General features: G+C 35.5%; 1 protein-coding gene across 1 annotated transcript in view; it reads left to right on the plus strand.

The window, feature by feature from the left end:
* Positions 1-1,348: 1,348 nt before the first annotated feature.
* The window catches only part of BAZ2B (bromodomain adjacent to zinc finger domain 2B), a 225,671-nt gene continuing 219,496 nt past the window's right edge, over positions 1,349-7,523 (plus strand). The window contains exon 1 of the mRNA XM_045299362.1: positions 1,349-1,394. The gene's annotated coding sequence lies outside the window, so the exon portion shown is untranslated. The remainder of the gene's footprint in view (positions 1,395-7,523) is intronic.

Below are 7,523 nucleotides of genomic sequence, written 5' to 3' on the forward strand. Positions count from 1 at the left end.
GACCAGCAACAGGTCTTACACCTCATAAGGTCCACTTGGACAAGCTCTCACTGTATGTAACTGTGGCTCCCTAATGCTATCAGAGAATTTAGAAATCCCAAAGGAAGAGCATACAACACCTTCCTGCACACAACACGTTTCTCTCATGTCTTTTGTATGCAAAGTGAACCAAAGAAAACAGTCCTGTGTGCTTGGATAAGTCAGGAGACCTTTTTTTTTATTTTTAAGCGTATTTAAGAAATATTCCTTTCCTGCTTCTTTTAAGAAATTGTTATGAGGATCTAGAGAAAGAACAAATGAACAGTTTGTTTTGAACCTTAAAACACCCTAACCTGAAACATGTGAGGAGCTCAAATTAGGCCTTAATAGTGAAAAATAAAATCTACAAGCCTAAATTGTACAGGAATAAGATTCAAAGTCATTTAATTTAGTAAGTAGTTTAATTTATAACATCTCTTGAGTTGATCGTAGTTTGCACTGGACTCCTTCCAGTGATGGTTTTCATCTGTAATAGGTCTGCCGTGTTCATAAACATTAGCATGAACAATTTCCCCTATGGTAAGCAGATTACACATTTTGTACATTTTGGCTCCAAGTTGAGCAGCTATCCCTAGAGAGAAAGGTGTCTATAAACAGTAAGTAACTGTCTTTGGTTTGAAATATATTTAATATACTGTGATTCTCTTAGTGAATATTTGAAAACAAATGTAACTTAAAACTACATGTCTTATAGTTTATTTTATAATGTTAACATTGGGATGTTGGCTGACTAAGCAAAAGGCCTCAATTGCCGTACTGTCATAAATGTGATTGCTGTTGCTAAGTATGATCAAGTCATTCCCACTCAAAGTCACTCTACGGACAGAACGCAGCACTGTCTGATCCTGCGTCACACTCACAATCATTGTGCGTTTAAATCCAGCTGCAGCCACGGTGCCAGGTTATTAGCCTCTCCCCCCCCCCCCCCCTATTTTTCACTGACCTTCTACTTTACCAAGCATGATGTGCTTCTCCGGGGACCAGTCCCCCGAGAACATGTCCACGGTATGTGACACAGACTGTCCATCGTCACTTTTAGGAAGCGTTTTGGCTGTATTTCTTCCAAGACAGATTTCGTTCATTCTTTGTTCATTCTACTAGAATTCCATAGTATATTCAATATTCTTCTCTACTACTATACTTCAAAAGCATCCGTAAATAAATACTGGCCTCCAAATAAAAACTTGCTTGTATGATGCCAGCTGTAGGTTTCCTGGCACCTTTAGATGAACTGAAATGTGACTCAATTTAGTTTTAGAAATTCCTTACTCAAGTATGACTCAGCTGAACGCTATTCTGTTTCCTCTTGCAGATTTCTCAACAGTGATGTCACAAGATTGACCACACTGATCACAGTAAGATCAAAATTATAATTAAGCTTTTCATTGCTATGAAAATATTTATAGCAAAGAGTTAGAAACTATTTATAGTTTTAAATTGTTACTCTTTCAAAAGCCAGATGAATGTTTATGTTTTCCATGACCAAATTCTCAAGCCTCTAGTTAGTGATTAAAATACTTCAGAAAAACAGCTTTCAAGGATTTTTTAAAATGAAATTTTCTCTCTATTTATAAAAGAAATTGTATGCCTAATATATTAACATATTTTAAGGTGAATCGTCCTTAGAACATTAGCTTTTCTTTTTTCTCTTAGTCTGTGTTTATTGAAAATTGGCATAAAGCTTAGCTATATGTAAATAAAAGTAGCTGAAACTGTTAGGAGTTATTAAAAGACCACATACCAGAAGAACTAGATGGTGTCTGCCTTCCACTATCAACCTCTCTGACAGAGATCATACTAGAAGACACTTCTAATAGAATAGAGGAGAACTGTGGAACAAAACTCAATACCATAAAAGGAAACCATCCTTATTGCTGGTCAGATAGAAACTGGTAGAACTCTCAAGGCTCTGTCCCTGAGTCATCCTTCTGGTCTGGAACGGAATTCAGTTTTAGAAATCAACCACTTCAGAGGAAGAGGGCAGCATTTGTCCAAGGACAAAGTTCAGAAACATTAAGAAAGAAGGAGGAATGAAAATTTCAGACTGTGGGACAAGTGATGTTACCTCGAGGGGATTGCAGCGAATGAGATGAAACAAAATGTGTGTATATTGTTGAATGTGAAACTGATGATCTGTTTCTTGAACTTTGACCCCGTTCACAAAATGACACATAGGCCAGTGGAATCGAGCCAGTGGTAACTGGTTGTTTGTTTGTCTTTAACACTTGGTTTGGATTTTACTGATCTATCTAGACTATTGAACTCTGTTGTCTTGACATCATGGTGATGCTAACTGTAAGGTTGGCAGTTCAAAACTACTAGCAGCTCCACAGGAGAACGATGAAGCGTTCTATTCTCCCAAAGAATTATAGCCTCAGAGACCCACAGCGGCAGTTTTCCCTGTCCTGTAGAGCCGCCGTGAGTTGGGACTGACCAGTTGGCAGTGAGTTTGCTCGTCCTGAAGCAAAAGGTCTCACCCCCAAAGAGAAAAGACTTTAAGCATAGCCATGTCAGAATTGTTTCTTTAAACATTTGAAAGAAATTTCTTCTTAAAATTGTTTTAATTTTTAATTGATATTGAAATGTTTTAAGAGTCTTCCAAATATGCAGAATTGCTTAAAAAATAATAGTTCTGTTAAGAAACTGGTACTTTTCCTTCTTACATCCTATTTAAAGTATTAAATTCTATTGTGTTTATGAAAATAATAAGTTTTCTCAACAAAAAATTTCTCAAGGCTTTACTCTATTATATATTTTAACTAGTAAAATCTGAATTGTAGTAATGAGAGTTTATATAGTTTACGAAAAATACTTTTAAGTAACAGAAGTAAATTAAAAGTATTATTTACATAATCAATATCTCTATTCTATGAACCTGCTTTTTAATCCTGTCTTAATGTTCATTAAGTATAGAAGTAGTGAAGTATTAAAAATATAAATCAATTAATACTCTTTGAATTATATTCTAACATTATAGCTCAAAGCCAGTCATAAGTTGAACTTTGCTCTCTTTTTTTCGAGAGGCTAGAGAGAATATGTATTGTGTTTTAAAAGACTTTATGCCATCATTTAGTCTACTAATACTTTTGATATCTTAACTCATTTTTCTAAGGGAACTGTGATGGTTAGGGTTGTATGTCAACTTGGCTGATCCTGGATTCTCAGTGGCTTGACAGTTGTGATGTAGTTTGGTAGTTATGTAATGATGTATAGTCATTCTCATGTTGAAATCCGACAAAATGTAATCACTTTCATAATGAGGTCTACTGAGATCAGCCAGCCAGTTAAAATAGAGTTTGCACGTAATGAGGGCAACAGATGTACAAATGTGCTTGACATACAATGGATGCATGTATGGATTGTGATAAGAGTTGTATGAGCCTCCAATAAAATGATTTTAAAAAAATAGAGTTTGTGCAAGGGTGGCCTGTATACCAGGGGGCTTCAAAAAGTTGGAAAAATAGAATTGAAAGACAGTACAGTTTCCCCCATGAATTTTTCAAAGCTGCCTTGATATATTTTGGCAAAGCTTTTTGACTTGTTGCTTGATTGCATACTTTATTTGTCATGTCATCATCTGACCTCGATTTATAGACTTTAGTAGCGTGCCCTTTTACCAGACAATCTTCGATTCATCGTATACAGCAGCCAGCAGCCTGTCATCTGACCTACAGAACCTTGGCCTTTTGTCAGTCCCTGCAACTAAATGAGGCAGGAAAAGCCTCCAGCCTGAGGTGTGGTCCAGGAAGCTGAGACTTGCTGCACAAGAGCTATTTCCTTGAGGCAAATCTCTGTATGTATACATATATAAGCTTCACTGGTTGCACTTCTCTATAGAATCCAGTCTTTCCGCCAGACAACTTAAGACATGACAAAAGAATAACTTATAAATTATCAGGGCTTACGAGGGAGGGGCTAGCGGGGAGGGAGGGGGAAAAATGAGGAGCTGATGCCAAGGGTTAAGTGGAGAGCAAATGTTTTGAGAATGATGAGGGCAATGAATGTACAAATGTGCTTTACACAATTGATGTATGTGTGGATTGCGCTAAGAGTTGTATGAGTCCCTAGTAAAATGATTAAAAATAATAATAATAAAAAAATAAGCACTAAAAAAAAAAAGAATCCAGTCTTTCTAGACAGAAACATTTTAGCTCCGTGATTTGTAGCTGTTACTTGTTTTTTTTTCTTAATCAGGACTTTATTATCCTAATATAATATTTTACAACAAAATATGGATATATGTTTTATGGTAACCTTCTGTCTTTAGTGTCTAGTGCTTTACACGGGAGAAAGGAAAAGTCAGCATTGGATGTAAAGGGTGTTTTTGCTTTTCAGAATCCAAAAATACTGTCTTCCACAGAGCATTTTTAGGATAAGATTAAGAAAGTACTTAACTGCAACTGTTCCGTTATTGTTGCTAGTTGATATCAAGCCATTTCTGACTTAAAACAACCCCATGTGTGCAGAATAGAGATGCTTTAGATCGTCTTTTCAAGGCCGGGTTTTTCTGTTTTGTTTTAAGCTTGCCAGCCCTGCCTTCCAAGACACCTCTGAATGGATTTGAAGGAACGATCTTTTGGATAGTAGTCAATTGGCTCATTATTTACACCATCCGAGGACTTGTACAAGTGTTCTAAATATAAGAATTTCAGGAATCAATGTGATTTACAATATTATCATATACTAAATTGGTTAGAGACTAAGAACCCTTCAGTACCTTTGAGAGATTAATAAGTAACTGATATTAGAAATTGTTATTTGATGAAATTTCAAGGTTGTGAGGTTTTCTCCAGCTTCTTAAGTCAAAAAGAAAAGTTGGATTTCAGCATTGATTCAGGTTGAGGTGCTAGTGATAGAATAGATCCATTATTGACCTTATGACTAGAAAGAAGTGAGTCCAGGAAAAAGCTAATATAGTCAATGAATATTGAGTGGTCCAGGGAATGGTCAGAGGTAGATAAGCTGATGTGATGAGAAGAACAAAATATGAGGTAAAAGAGTAGAACTTGGTGCTTAGAACTGTATACCGCTGTCAAGTTGATACTAACTCATAGCGTTCCTATAGGGGGTTTCTAAGTCTGTAAATCTTTATGGTAGTAGAATGCCTCATTTTTCTCCCATGGAGGTGCTGGTGGGTTTAACATACCAACCTTGTGTTTGGCAGCCCAATGAGTAACCCACTCCACCACCTTTAGTTCTGTACTTGACTGGGCATAGTTATTTCTCATTATCACTGGTTCAAATACATATTTTCTGACTTGATATTCAAGATCTCAGTCTGGCACCAACATGTTTCTGAGCTATATATCCTGGTATTTCAGAACAAGAACCATACACTCTTCAATGTGGTCTACACCCTTTACCTTGAGTACTTAATCATCAATTCATACTTAATGGTTCTGTGCTTCATTTCTGCCATTCCTTTTACCTGAAGTTTTGCTCTTTAACCTTCCCTTTAATGTTCTGCCTACATATAATCTCTCTGAAGCCTCCCTAATATCCTAATAACAAGTGATTTTCTCTTCCCAGTAGTTTGGTAGTACGTAATCTTTATTACTCTGATGTTAGAGATAACATATACTGCCTTGTATTTTGTCTGTTATAACATATATCTTTCTACTGTTCTCAACAAATGAGTAATCAAATACTTACTGGTAATAATAAATACCCCAGAAATTACTAAATCAATTAGTAATGGATTATTGGTTTTTATATTAAAATTTATGTAAGAATATTAGTACATGGAAATTTATATGTATACCAAAGGAAAGAGAGTGGATACAAATAAGCATAGATTTAGAAAGATACAGAGTTAGAAGTTAACCACTTTGACACAGTAGCTTCACCTACGAAACGACATATTACATATACTTCATAGAATTATGGGACTTAGAATGTTAATTGCTCTTATTCCCTTTTACTCATATAACTTTATAGTTTACTTCTTTACAGATACACCAAGTGTCATGAAATCAGCCAGTAAGAATAAGGGATGTATCCCAATAATTCAAATTTACTTTAGTTATATATTATAGTTCTTTTATCTATAACTTTTAATCAGTGAATTTCAATGTTCTCTATTACTTATATTAATTAAAATTTTATTGACTTAATATTAAGTTATAGACCACTCCTTCGCGGAAGCTTCCCTTTAGCAAGATGAAACAAAGATGTGACTTGAATAAAGGTAATAAGGGTGGTGACAGCTGTAAAGCTGGTGACTTGACTCATACTGTCTAGTAAGGATGTGGCTGAAGATATATCCCACCTTAATCTTGCCTCATTAACCTCACAGAAAACTTACCCAAAAAGGGGATAATAGCCACAGATAATAGAAGTTACAATACATCACTGAATGGACAATAATTACATCAGGTCACAAAATAGAGAGAATTTTTGTATCAGAACAGAAAATGAGGATGACCACTGTACTATCTAACTGCCAAAGTACATTATCACACAACTGCCAACCCCCTTGAAATCATTGCCCAGCCAAGCTGACGTAACCATCATGGGATAAATACACTTAATGTGCTTTAACAGCAAGCTGACCAATTCCCTTGATAAGCCGTAAGGACCTGATTTGCATGGTGCCATCCAATCCTTGTGTGGGCTCATAAAGACTATGGCTGGAAGGACCACATGTAAGAAATTCACTGGATCACAATAGCGACTGTGATCAAAAGTAAATCACTTAGTCTAAGACCTAGGTTTTCCCTCTGCAAAATGGTGATCATTTTTATACACCAGGAGTGTTGTTGTGAATATTAAATAAAACGATACCTATAAAATAGTGGAGTGGATGGCACATAATAAATTTTGTTGTCCTTTTACTGCAGTCATCATCGCCCATAAACCAAGCACATAATCTGAGATCCTGGACTCACTGCTGTTTTTATTTTTTTCCAACATTATTATGTTTACTCTTTGTTTGGTGATTACTTCTTGCTTGGTTAAGCATTTATAAACAGTATTTATAATAAAAGAACCCATAGATTTTTTCTTTACTTCCCATCCCAGTCCTCTGTCTTCTTTGAGAGTCTTCATGAAATTTAATTTACATGCAATTTTATTTATAACTTCATTAATATAACAGCTCCATTTTCTTTTTAGGTATTTTTATTAAGTATATTAGCATATATTTAATATTCATTTACAAAGCATTTATAATAATTTGAGTAGCTTTTTCTGGTTTTATTAATTTTTTTTAACTACAGGAAATTCACTATGAATATGAAAGGAGTGTTTTTAGTGATCTCTATAATAGAAGTATTTGAGTTAAAAATTAAAATTTTACCCTGCATAAACGCTAAAGATGAATGTGTGCATAAGTAAGTGTGGTGAAGAAGGCTGATGGTGCCCGGCTATCGAGACCTATTGCGTCTGGGGACTTAAAGGCTTGGAAGTAAACAAGTGGCCATCTAGCCCAGAAGCAACAAAGCCCACATGGAAGCAGCACACCAACATGTGTGATCATGAAGGGC

This window comes from Echinops telfairi, unplaced genomic scaffold (genome assembly GCF_000313985.2).
Source record: "Echinops telfairi isolate 266 unplaced genomic scaffold, ASM31398v2 ScPeMD7_4;HRSCAF=17, whole genome shotgun sequence".
NCBI lineage: Eukaryota > Metazoa > Chordata > Mammalia > Afrosoricida > Tenrecidae > Echinops > Echinops telfairi.